The sequence below is a fragment of the Adiantum capillus-veneris genome, chromosome 15 (assembly GCF_014529385.1).
Source record: "Adiantum capillus-veneris isolate H3 chromosome 15, ASM1452938v2, whole genome shotgun sequence".
In the NCBI taxonomy this organism is placed as follows: domain Eukaryota; kingdom Viridiplantae; phylum Streptophyta; class Polypodiopsida; order Polypodiales; family Pteridaceae; genus Adiantum; species Adiantum capillus-veneris.
Genome location: NC_140945.1, coordinates 64648238 through 64662435, shown reverse-complemented (window position 1 = coordinate 64662435; position 14198 = coordinate 64648238).

Here is a 14198-nt window from a genome sequence, read left to right as displayed (position 1 = left end):
GTTAAAGAATAAAGACATATTCGATAAGAGGCATAGGCTCAGACCTAAACCTATTGAGGAAGGTGATTGGGTGTTGCTGTATGATAGTAGTCTTGAAAACCAACATTCAACAATAAGAAATCTTTCAAAGAGATGGTTCGGTCCTTAGGTGGTTCAATATGTACATGGGAATGAAAATTATACCTTGCATGAATTAGATGGGACAAAAATGAAGATTCCCATCGCAGGAAAAAGAATCAAGCTATTTAAAAGAAGAGGTAATACAGATCCCTTTGATTCACAAGAAAGTCAAAATTAAGGCTCTAATGAAAATGTTATGGATTTGGATGATGAACGAGAGGATGATACGTTAGAATTTGCTGGAAGTGATGATGAGATCGATATCATGTATGTTGACTTAAATGAAGACTGAACCTGCAAAAGATATCTGTGGCACATGCCGGAGGATGCGCAAGTTTAGAAGGGGTGTATGTCATGTCGTGGCACGTGCATAATGTGAAAAATAAAATATCTACCTCACTCTCAATGCTTTTGTTATGTGGGACCGAACGCTATAATGTACATAGTGTGATATATGCGATAATAGATGCCACGATTGTACTCGTGTATATACCTTGCCGGGCGGACGAGGCCCTATACATGGAACTATGGAATGCTTTTTCACATAAATATATGCCTATTTTGCTTTAGAAATGTACAAATGTCAAGCGTTTCAAAGTGGCACGCTCGTTTTGCCTAGAAAGTTCAATGCGGACAATCTCAGCCAAAAATAGCAGGTTTCGTGCACGGGCATAAAAGACGTGTCCAAAGTGGTTACTAAGTAGAAAAATGAGGTTCAACGTGAAATTTGAGTACAATGGGGCTTTTCCACAAGTTTAGGGATTTTTCTCAGCTCGTTTGGGCCTTTTACGGACAAAAAGGGACATTTTTGGGTTAAAAATGGATAAAAATGACCTTAAAATGGTAAAAAATAGCCTTAAAATAGCTCAACATGCCACATTAATGACGGTTTTTTCGTTGCCTAAGCTATGTGGGAAATTTTAGATCCAAGGATGAGCTCATTTGGGCACATGAGCTAGAGATATAGCCATTCCTTTACAGGGTGCTAGTGCAGTCCCATGCTGCTTCCACTACATGGTTGCGGCTGTGAGGCCTCCAATTAGGGTTTCTCCTCCTCAAATAACTACTTCGGCTTCTCCAATGACGTGTTGAAGCTTCCATGAAATGGTAACAACAAAGAATCTAAGGGTAAATTTAGGGCTTTTAATAGGTCGAATCAGCACTGCATCTGTGCAATTGGGAGAGCGAGGCTACACCTAATCTTCACACACACAAGAGTTTTGAGTTAGTCTTGGTTCATTTTCAAAGCGTAGATTTCATGGCTGGACTTTGGTTCTTTTTTAGTGTGTTTTTGGATTCGAATCATCTACTCCTTGTTTGAATTTGCTACGAATCCTCACAGTCAAAGGCGCGATGCTTTCATAGTCGCACTGCGCACTTCTTCACAGCGTATAGTGTCTCAAGTGTCAAAATAAAGGTTAGAATCACAAACTCGTACTTGCAGTGGGTAGAAGACATCAAGGGGACTCTATAGTTTATGTTTGGAGAAAATCTAAGTCAGCAGACATTATACGATGTTAGGAGTTTTTTGGAAGAGGTGATTGCGCATATGTACATACACATGCATGGTGCATCAAAAAAAGGATTGCCCGTTTTCCACAGCCAGGTGGTTACGTGGGGCCCACATGTGTACATGTAGGACAAAGTGTGCAATAATGAGGAGTTGGTAGAGTGTAAAACTTCTCGAGGAAGCTATCAGCGGGCCGACTCCATGAGGTAAGCAGGTGCGTCAGATGGCATCAAGTGGCGTCATGAGGTTGAATGGGTCAATACTTGCACGTGGTAAGCAAGTACACAAAGAGGGTGTTTTCTTGTGATGAATTATGCAAAAATTTCATCATGGGAATTGTATTTTGGGGCCACTTCACATGATTGCGGGATGCATTATTGGAAAAAGTTGAGTGCCAGGTATGCGGATGGATGTAGAAGGCTAACAAAAACGCACTACGTGGCCATTTTTTGGCCTGTTCGGGGTCCGTTTGAGGTCAATCAAAAGGCCAAATGTGCCCAAGGGATAAAGTGAAGTGTGGACACTAAACATCCTGAGAAAAAACCAGCAAAGTGTGGATAGAAGAGGAGGAACAGCCGCAACTCAGCTTTTGCTGTTTTTGGAGCCTATTTTGGCCATAAACTGCTTATCCAAGGTCGGACTTGAGCAGTTTGATATTGTAGACTAGAGTTTTTGGCCGTTCCGGATATAATGGCACTATCCATTATGCCAAATTACTCACTAATTTTTTTCTATTTTGGCTTTGTAAGCTTCTCCTGTGAGAATTTGTGATTGTATCTGGCATATTTCATCCATATTGTGTGAGCTATTCGCCCCATTGGTGTTGGCCCAAGCTCAATTATATCTAATCATTGAAAACTCATTTGATGTGCATGTGTTTGTCCTTATCTAAAGATGAGCTCCATTGAAGTTTCTCGGGATTGAGTAAGTAAAAAGTTTGGGTTCTTGCACCTCTGTTAGAAGGGGTTCTCAAAGCATTAAAACTTGGGTAGCTATGGATTTCTCTTATCCGGAATTTCATGGAAGAAGTGATGAAGATGTGGAAGACTTTTTGGAAAAGATGGAGGTTGCCTGCATTAGCAATCAGATTCATGATCCGGCACAGACGTTACATCTAATCCAGCTTTGATTGAAGAGTGATGCAGGAGTTTGGTACAGATCATTTGAAGATGAGTTGCATGTGGTTGATCCACCTGTGAGATTAATTTGGGACAATCTAAGGCATGGATTGGAAGTGGAGTTTGTGAAGACAAAAGAACCCGACAAAGTGTAGCAAGAAGTATAGGGTTTGGTGTAAAGGGAAGGTGAGCCAGTAGATGCATACATACGTAAGTTTTCAATGGCATGGGAATGGATGTGCAAAGCCTTAACACCACAGGTACCTCCACCTGACATGATGAAGAAGGACAGGTTCTTGGCTGGTCTTTGGGAGAATATACGTTGGAGAGTGGAGCTAAAGAAGTCTAGGACATATGAAGATGCACTAGATGTAGTGAGGAACAAAGAGTGGAAGCCGAGAAGAATGAGTAAGCTAGGAGTAGAATCTTTGCCTGGGAGGTCTGAGTTTCAACGTATGGATCCTTTGCAAGGTCGCATGCCAGGGGTTCATCATGAACCAGTGGTTTCTGTTCCTCCTCAAGTTATGCCATCAATGGTCACTACAACAATGCAAGATGATGGTCTAAGGCAAGACATGAGGCAAGTGGTAGATTAAATGATAAATCTCAGCCTAAACATGCTAGGTAATGTGGAAAATAATCGAGGTCGGTGGAGGTTTGCAAATCAGCCACCACCAGGAGGTGAAGAAAAACCCAGGAATGGTGTTGGACAAAGTAATGGTAGGTTCTTGAGGTAGGTGCCCACATGTTATAATTACGGAGAGTTAGGCCACATCAGCTCGCAATGTGACAAGACACCAAGGATGGGGGGAGACATGTATCCATTACCAAGACAAGTGCTAACTAGGTCAAACAATTATGGCATTGCAATTAAGATAGAATAAGGAACCAATGGATTAACCCAAGAGGAAAAGGGAAAGACAAAAGCGATAAGTGTGGTCACCTTGGAGAAGGCATTGAAGCTAGAGGCTACATTAATGATGCCTATTGGGAAGAGGACCACACAAGAGAAAGAAGGAAGAAATGCCCCAGGTCCTAGCAAGAAGAAGGGAAAGAGCCATGAAGGCAAGGATGTCAAGACCCAGAGGAAAAGAAGGGCTTGTCCCAAGTTTCATGTTTCAAATTTTCCACTAGGGGATGGGCAATTAAGCTATGACTTGAAGGAGGATCTGACAAGTAAGAAGAAGATTACTTTTGGGTAGCTTATAGAGATGGTGCCTAAGCTAAAGTGATAGTGGAAGAGGATGGTTAACCCAATGGAGAAAGAACTAGAGAGAGGTTCAGTGAAGGCGTTGGTGATGAATGAGCTGCCAGACATTTACCCAATAGTAGATGTGTGGCACAAAAGAAAAAATATGGGAGCATGTCCTATTATACTGGGCAAACCATGGTTACATACAGTAGGAGCTGATCAATATTGGAGACGTGGTACGATTAGCCTCTATGGAAAGACAGGTGCCAAGAAGCTATATAATATGGACACAATGAAACTATTGGAGGAACTTTATGAAGATGAAGGTGAGTCTAATATTGAAGACTATTCCACAGTGACTTACGAGGACAGTGATAGTACTACCAACAGTGATGAGGATGTTGATGCTGCATTTATTCTGATGGACAAAGAAATCCATGAGTGTAGTTTAGTTGCATTTGCAAATGAGATTGAATATTAAAGTGAAGGGACTTATGAAGTGATTGAAGGGTTGATGAAAACCAAGGATGAATTGTCAAAGAAGCAGGAATTGATGACACAAATGATCAATGGAGACCTCTTATCTATGGAGAAGGAGATATATTTGCACATGCTAGCTAGTTTTCCTGATTTATTCACTACTTTATATGAAGAGATTAGAGGGTTCAAAGGAGAAGAGATGCATATAGAGCTGAAAGAAGGTGCTAATCTAGTGCAACAAAGGCTAAGAATGATGGGTCAAGAGCAAATGGAAGCCTTGCGAGAAGAGGTGGACAAGTTATTGAAGGTAGGGTTCATAGTCCCGGTGGAAACCACAGAATGGGTTAGTCCAGTAGTCAGTCCAAAGAAGGATGCAAAGTGGAGGATTTGTGTAGATTTTAAACCCCTAAATACAGCCACTAAGAAAATCCATATCCTCTTCCATTCATTGATCAGATATTGGATTCAGTGGCAGGTTATGAGAGGTACAATGTGTGTGATGGTCATTCATGCTATTTTCAATTGAAGATTTCTCTAAAGGCTGAACAAAGACAACTTTCATTATGCCATGGGGTTGTTATTGCTACACGGTATTGCCATTTGGGTTGTCAAATGGACCATGTTTCTATCAAGAGAGAGCAAATTGGGTATTGTCACCATTCATTGGTAGTTGTGTTAAAGCTTTTATGGACGACTTCTGTGTCTACAACAGTAGGGTTGAACACCATGAGAAGCTGCAGATGGTATTGGCTCGATATGATGAATGTGGAGGATAACTAAATCCAGATAAATGTCATCTAGCACAGCCAAGGGTGAAGTTATTGTGCCACATGGTGTCTAACAATGGCTGATCCAAACAAGGTTAAGTCTATTATTTGTCTTCCATCACCTAAGAGTACAAAGCAAGTGGCAACCTTTATACACAAAGTGAAGTACATGGCGGGGTTCTATTGTCTTCACAGCTCCTTTATCCTTTACAACAAGTGGCAAAGCATGATCCATTGCAATGGGATGACAAGTGTGAAGAAGTGTTTCAAGAGGTGTTAAGGGGGTTGTCACACATGCAGGCTCCTAATTGGGAGAAAGTGTTTTATGTAAATACATCAGTAGGGGATGATGTCATTGGAGCCATGCTATTGCAAAAGGGGAAGGGCAGCCATTATATGAGGCCAGTGTATTGTGCAAGCTGAGTGAAGTTGGTAGCAGAGAAAAAATTCTCGAAAGTAGAGCTAGTGATGGTCAGTGTAATATTTGCCTGTCGACGATTTCGTTATTATTTTCTACCACGACCTTTTGTTTTCCTAACAACTTACTCCTTTTTTCCACAATTAATTAATGGCACTAATATGTCACATGTGGTCAAGAAATGGGTAATTGAGCTGTAAGAGTTTAAGTTCTCTTTTTTAGTGGAAGACAGTACAAGAGCTACCCTAGCTAATTTGTTGACTTACAAAGAGAATCCCCTCCTTGTTAAGGAAGAGGTGGTGAGAAGGGTAGTTGAAGAAGTGTCACAAATCAGAAATGCACATGTGTTGTTCTTTGATGGTTCATACAGAAAGAGCCATGATGCAGCTTCTGGGGGTATAACACTTTATGATCCAGAGGGGAAGCTAGTATGCCAGAGAGGGTTCAAATTGGATGCACATAGTAACAATGAGGCTGAGTATGCTACGTTGGAAGCCGGATTGCACATTTTTTTTAAGCATGGGATTAGAAGGTTGAGCATAAAAGGTGATGCCTTGTTAGTTGTGAAGCAAGTGTTGGGTGTGTGGAAGAGCAAGAACACCTCATTGAAAAAAATGTGTTTCAAATTAAAGGCAAGTTAAAAAATTTCAAAGCATGGAGCATCACACACATTGAACGTGCTCTAAATGGAAAGGCACATGAAGCAGCTCAAAGCATGATTGGGGAGCTATTTGTGTTGAGGACCAATTTATCTCTTTATCATGGCCGGGAAAGTTTGGCTCAAGAAGAGGAGTTTTTGCTAGCAGGAACCATCCCAAAGGACATCCAAAAGTCTAAGAAGTATGGTTTTGTGCATAGAGCATCCAAGTTCAAATTGATTGGTGATGTCTTATACATGAAAGGGGCTGATCTCATGTTGAGACGTGTACCTTGGTGGGAGGAGCTTTATAGAGTGCTGAAAGAGAATCATGAAGGCGCATGTGGCAGACATTTTTCTCTAAAGATCACCTTGCATAAGATCCTGCAAGAGGGGTATGTATGGTCTAGTTTGCACAAGGATGTTCACCATTGGTGTAGGTCTTACAATAGGTGTCAAGCATTTGGGAAGAGAGTGTTGAAGCAAGAGCTACGAAAGACCATTATGGTGTTTGATGTGTTTGAAAAGTGGGGGATTGATGCAATAGGCCCGTTACCTATCACAAGCGGGGGGAAAAGCTATATTTTGATTGTAGTTGACTATCTCTCTAGATTGGGCAAACGCTATAGCAATAAAACAAATCACTGCAAAGGATGTAGAAAAAGTTGTATATGATGAAATATGTTGCAAGTTTGGGGTGCCACTAGAGCTACTTTCGGACAAGGGGCCAGGATTTAGAGCTAGACTATTAGACATTTTATGCGCAAAGATGAAGATTAGGCACCATCATACCACTCCTTATTATCCACAATTGTAATGTCTTAAATGAAAGATTCAACGCTGAGTTGGTACAAATTCTTTCGAAAGTGACAGAGCACCAAGAAAAGAATTGGGATTTGGAATTTCCTAGTGCATTATGGGCTTATCGTACTTCGGTGAAGACATGTACAAGATTTACTCCATTTCATTTGGTATATGGAAAGGAAGCACTATTGCCCGTGGAAGTAGAGTTGCCTGTGGTCAATTGCCTGCGGTCAAGATGTTAGAGAATTTGCTTGGGCAGTCTAGTGATGCATTCAAAGAGAGGCTCTTACAATTACAAGAGGTTCAGTTGGATACGATGAGCGCATTGGAACATTATGGATAGATGCAAGATAAGGCTTTAGCAAAGATAAATGAAAAGGTCAAAAGTAAGGGTATCAAGAAACATGACTTGGTTTTGTGCTACAACAGTAAGATGGAAAAGAAATTCCAAAAGAAATTTAAAATTAAGTAGGAAGGCCCTTTCAAGGTAGTGGAGTGTTTTTCAAATGGTACATATCAGTTGGCTAACCTAGATGGGATGCTACATAAGTCAAGGGTAAATGGATTGCATCTTAAATTATATCATGCTAGATTAATGATGGTGGTGCAAGATGAGTTGTCTGCAAAACAAGTAATGTATGTGAAGGGATGAAGAGACCTGTGATGCGGCGAGTCTCATATCTCTTTTTGCTGCTACTGATCATGAATGATCTAGCGGGCTAGGGGATGGGAAAATTATGTTAGGAGTTTTTTGGAAGAAGTGATTGTACATATATACATACACATGCATGGTGCATAGAAAAAAGGATTGCCAATTTTCCAGAGCCAGGTGGTTACGTGGGGCCCACATGTGTACAGGTAGGACAGTGTGTACATAGTACATCGATTTTGATTTTCACTAGTATCAGCATGTTTTTTACACAATAATGAGTATTTGGTAGAGTGTGAAACTTCTCAAGGAAACTATCAGCGGGCTGATGCCACAAGCTAAGCAGGTGCATCAGATGGCATCCAATGGCGTCATGAGGTCGAATGGGGTCAATACTTGCACGTGGTAAACGAGGACACAACGGGGGTATTTTCTTGTGATGAATTATGTAGAAAGTACATAATGGAAACTGTATTTGGGGGCCACTTCACGTGATTGTGGGATGCATTATTGGAAAAAGTTGAGTGCCAGGTATGTGGATGGATGTAGAAGGGTAACAAAAAACGCACTGAGTGGCCATTTTTTGACCTGTTTGGGGTCTGTTTGAGGTTAATCAAAAGGCCAAAGATTCCCAAGGGATAAAGTGAAGTGTGGAAACTGAAAAACCTAAGAAAAAACCAACAAAGTGTGGAGAGAAGAGGAGGAACAACCGCAACTCAGTTTTTGTTGTTTTTGGAGTCTGTTTTGGCCATAAACTGCTCATCCGAGGTCGGACTTGAGCACCTTGATAGTTTAGACTGGGGTTTTTGGCCGTTCCAAACACAATGGTGTTGTCCATTTTGCCAAAATCCTTGTTTTTCTTCTGTTGTTATGGATGTGTAAGTTTCTTCTGTGAGCGAAGCGTCTGCTCTAATTTGTGATTGTATCTGACATATTTCATCCATCTTGTGTGAGCTATTTTCCCCATTGGTGTTGGCCCAAGCTCAATTGTATCCAAACATCAAAAATATTCCTCTTTTGAGTTGAGTTTTTTTGGGTGTGTGTGTGTGTGTGTCTCTGTGTTCCGTGGGCAAATGGATAGTCTCTCTCCTCTCGGTGTGTTCCCTGTCTCGACTAGGTGGGTTGTGTAAGCCGAGTGGTTCCCTATAGTGTGTGTGTGTGTGTGTGTGTGTGTGTGTGTATTATCCCAAGAGTGTGTGTCAGGTGATTATAGAGGCATTGTGTGTGTTTCCATTCTTCTCACAATGCGTATAAAGTCTCCAGGCATAGGTTGAGTGAGAAAAAAACTGTTAACTTGAGCTTCCGGTATTGGATTCATTTTTTTTTTTAAATCAAAACAAAACTCTAGTTTAGCTCTATGACTTTCTATGTAAACCTTGACCAACAAAAGTCATTCATTGTTGGTCAGCGTCCCAAAAAAATGTCGTTTAAGGCCTCAAGATTCATCCGGAAGTTAGGGGTGTTTAGAACTGACAATTTGAGAGAAAATTGTCATGGTTTTGAATATAGTATTGACTTTCCCTAACCAAAGCACTTGAACACATTGGAATAATCCTTCTTATATTAAGCTAGAGCTATTAAGCCTAGAGATCATGTTCTCATTAGAGTCAAACTCAGCTTATACAAGCTTTGTAATCCCAGCAACAATAGAGGAGCATCCTCCCATGATGGCTATTCCAAACTTGCAATTGATAAAGACCAAGATTGTTGAAAGACTTTGGATGAAAAATCAGGAGAGTGAATGACTATATAGATACATTGATGACATAGAGTTTAATCTTTATAGGTGCACATAGCCATACCTAGAAGAGTTGACATATGTCCATATAGTCCACATATTACAAGCTCTTATATGTCTATACATACGGAGTCAACTATCAATGGAAATCTATAATTGTTGACAAGTATAAACGAGAATACCAATCCATGGACTGCATTAGAAAGAGGTGGATATTTGGTCAATGAATGACCGCAGATACTTCCACCAAACACAAGGATTCCTACAAGAATTCCAAAAAGAGAGCCACTTGGATTCCCTTCTAGAGAGATAACAAGAGATGAAGTGATCACAGAGATGGCACACATGCCTTCTCAAGGACCAATTTCCAACAGAATGACTAGTCCCTTCGAAGAAGAACTTAGGCATAGTGGAAGACCTAAAACAAGAGAAGGATTGGGAGAGTCTATGGTAATACTTGTAGACAATCGGCGAGCTAGACCGTCCCATATCCAAAAAATGGGTAAATAAAAAATATATCGGAGATAAATATCCAAGAGATCACGTAGGGGCTCTCTAAAGAGTAATTAAAGCAGAGGAAGTTTCAGATTTTGCAACACAGTTTGCGGGATTTGGATTGTCTAGAAGATGACATGGCTACATGGTTTGACTCAGTGGAAAGATGTGATTTTGAGACTCTAGATGAGCTGTTTGAGGAATTCATCAAAGAATTCTTGTAGAAAGACATAGCTCACAATACGATCTTGCAAATCCACAGATTCAAGCAAAAAGAGAGTGAATCAGTGTGCAAAGTAGCATTACAACTCATAAGATATGTCAAGTTCTGTCCAAGAGGGGAACTTCCTACACAAGCACGATTGATGTTGATCTTTATCCAAGAAATGAGACATGCAAGTCTTCAAAAGGATTTGCATATGATAAGAAGCAAGACGCTAAAGAAATTAATCAAAGAAGCTCGTTATCTGGTGGATAACTGTGAGGAATATAAGGAAAATGATTGTAAGAGTCAAGAAGAAAACACATCCTCTCATATAGTGATTCACATATGAGTGATCCCATTTGCAAAACCAACGTCAGCTATCAATCAACAACTGTTTATTGACAAAATGGTCAAGAGGTTAGCTTCTCTTGTAAATGCTAATCCAAGGGAGCTTAAGTGGTGCAAAATTGAGAGAAAATGGACAAATCATACAAGGGAAGAGTGTTACTATGGCATAGAATATGCTAGGAAGAGGTATGTACAACCTATTCCAGTAGCACCTCCTCCACCTAGATATGCTATAGGGAATGCGCAATGGGTGAGCCAAATACCGATGCACCTAGTCCAAAAACCAAGAGAAAATAGAATAGTTGGAAAGCTAGAAAGGCTAGGATGAAAGCACGTAGGGAATGAAAGCAAAAATCCCTAGTTGAGGAGCTTACCCAAGCTAAAGAGAAGATAAGACAACATGAGAAAAGAGTTGCACCTTCTCTTAAGAAGATGTCTCAAACTCCATAAAAACCATCCATAGATGAGAAACCAAAAAGTGCTAGTTCGGGAGGATCAGTATTTGCCCTTAGACTCCCTCCTAAAAACCTATGTAATACGGCTCAAAAACAACCAAACCGAAGAACAAAGGTGGATGAAATATCCATATGCAACACTAGAAAAGGACAGGCTTCAAATGTGCTAGAAAATGATTAAAACAACCCAAGCTTTACTAGAACCACAAGTTGGAAAACACGAGGGTGTGGTCTTTGTCCCACCTACACCAATAATCCCACAAAACCAAGAACAAAAATATATAGATTCCATTCACGAGCACATACAAAAGCTCAAGGACCCCGCATTAGAGGCAAGGATATTTTTGAATACCAGAGATAACTTTTTCAAGGGATTTCACATAGCTATACCAGATAGATTAAAGAAATAGATTGTCTTTATGAATTTTGGAAACAAGTCAAAGAGACCAATGAAGCAAGTGAGATAAGCAGACAAGTAAACCAAACGAGGGATGGAAGAGGAGTGTCTCTTCCACCAATAGAGGAAATTGAGACTGGATCTCAAATGAATCTAGAGGTGGAATCGTATTGGGGAGACAAAGGATTTGTACAGTCTATGGACAGTCAACCCCATTCACTAAGAACACTACCATCATATACAAGAGAGTACAAGGCCTAGTCATATGTTGTTGCAGTCCCATCATAGAGACTCCCAACAAGGTCATTGATTCAAAATAGCTGATAGATATTCTATCTACCCTAGTCACTTGTACGATAACGCTAGCCAATTTTCTTAGAATACGACCAAACATGTGGGCTACTATGGGAAAAAGCCTAGAGAAATTTGGTGTGAAAAAACCACTAACTCATATTGGGAAAGGGATTAAAGAGCTTGAAATTCCTCAGCTAAACACTCAACCCATACCTCTGAACAAGGAAGGAGAGTACTATGAGGGAGAATATGGGAACACCAAAGTTCTCGTGGAATTCCAAGGTGTAAAAATTATGGCAATCCTTGACAGCGGAGCTGGTGTTGCCATCAAATAAAAGAGGTATGGAAAAAATGGGAAAAACCAACAATGACGGCTACTAGGATGAAACAGCATGTTGCAGAGGAGCACACGGAAAGGCCCATAGGACTGCTAGAAAAGTAGTTGTTACTTCTTGTGGCATTGAATATGAGAAAACCTTTGCTATTGTTTACTTTGGCAAGAGGAATAACTATGATATCATTCTAAGAAGACCATTCATGAGACAATTGAAAATGGTCCAAGATTGGGTTTATGACCATATCTACCTTAGACGTATGGACACACGACAAAGATAAATTTGAGGAACAATAGTCGCATGAATTTGATCAGAACACCTATGGAGGAGTTTGATTCCTCTACTGTAGAAGGATCATAACTTCCAATATGGTTGGGTAAGCCTAAATAAATGTGGATATGTGGAGCTTCGCAATGCAAAAGCTTAAAGAGAGAGGAAGGCATCCTAGAAAGGGAAGTTGAAGATACGGATTATATCCTAGAACCCTTTCCTGAGGAAGCATTAGAGACACTTGAATGGGAACACATCTTGGCTACTCTGGATGTGTGTGCTATTGAAGACGCTCCAGCAATGAATTTTTGTGATAAAGATGGCTACGATGTTGTTCCTTACTTTGTAGTAAGTGGGATCCAGGAAAACAAATAAGAATAAGAAGATGAGTTCTTATGACTCCGTAGAACGCTTGAGCTTCAAGAAGATGCCGAAAACAGAAATCTGGACGACCTATTAGGTGACAAGAACAAAACTTTAACAAATGCACGGTTTTATGATTATCCTGATCGAAGACCCAAGAAACAATGTCATCACTATATGAATAAAGTATATAAAAAGTGGATTACAAAATCCTGAGTGAAAACGCAACTGCAACAAGCATCCTCATACGTGGCTCATATACGTGAAGAAAAGACTCAGCCAAGAAGAACACAGCCATGTCAATGAGCTACCAATGCTCTAATCAAGTGGATACCAAAGTCATTCAAGAAACAACAACCCAAGATCAATAAAACATTAACTTTCCATAACTAGCCAAACCACACAGGAAAAGTGCTAGAATGCAATTTTGTGGAGGATAGCAACCATAATGATGATTCTTATGATATTCCTTACAAGAAACTCAAGTCATCACCATCACTAGCAGCTTCCATGACAACCAATGAGTGCCTAAAGAACAGAAAAACAAGTCAGAATCAAAACGTTTAACAAATCTAGATACCAAAGAGCCAGATTGGCCAAAAATAGATATGGATCAAGAAGATAAAGATCTTTGAGGAAAAATCACAAGATTGAAAACCAAAAGGAAAACAATCGAAGTGCAAGAACATCTAAGAAAATCACAAAGTACCAAGCTTTTGCAAATCACATTTGGGTTCCAAATAAGTTGATGCAAAGCTGTCATGGGTTCACAAGATCTGACAGTCGCCAACATTCAATTCTACGAATTGTAGAAGCTTCTTTTTAAAATGGAAAAGACACAAAATTGGCAGATGTTAGTCATCAATTATAATTTTCTTGAATCATGTGAGGATTATGTACATCCGATTGGACGAACAAGACGAGATTGTGCCAAGCTACAACATATAACTTCTTTACACACATCAGCAAAAAGACAACAAAGACCGCACCAACATCGGCAACCAGGTCATGTCAGGGACAACATGAATTTAGAAGGGGGAAGTGTTGACTGTGGGTCGACAACACGATATAACTCAACAAAGAATTTTTTTATGAGAGTTGTGAAATGTTGTGGATTATGGTTTAGAGCATCATTTGTAATTAGTAACTAGTCTAGTTGTAGAAGCCGGGGTGCAATGACTCTTCTAGATTGTACATAGAAAGCCATCTTACCCCTTGAACTCTAATTTAGGTTTAACCTATGGTAGCCTTAGTATATAAGGTACCTAGGTCATTTTGTAAGGGTAACTATATCATAATCAAGTTTTAAGTTGTCATCAACTGTGTGTGAGAGAGGAAGAGAGAGAGAGTGTGTGTGTGAGCTTCATCCTGGCGCTACTCCCCGCTCGCTCATCCCATTGGAGGACCCACAAAACCATCGCGCTAGCCTTGGCAAGAGCTACATGACAACTCCAAGCATTCCTTGTGGAACGGAGCACGCATGCTCATGGATCTATGAGCTATTCATGCTCATAATTGTATTAAATGATATCTTTTTTTGCGTGCAAGTATCCATTAGAATCGTTTGTGACGTAATCTATGCATAGGTACTCATAGACTTGAG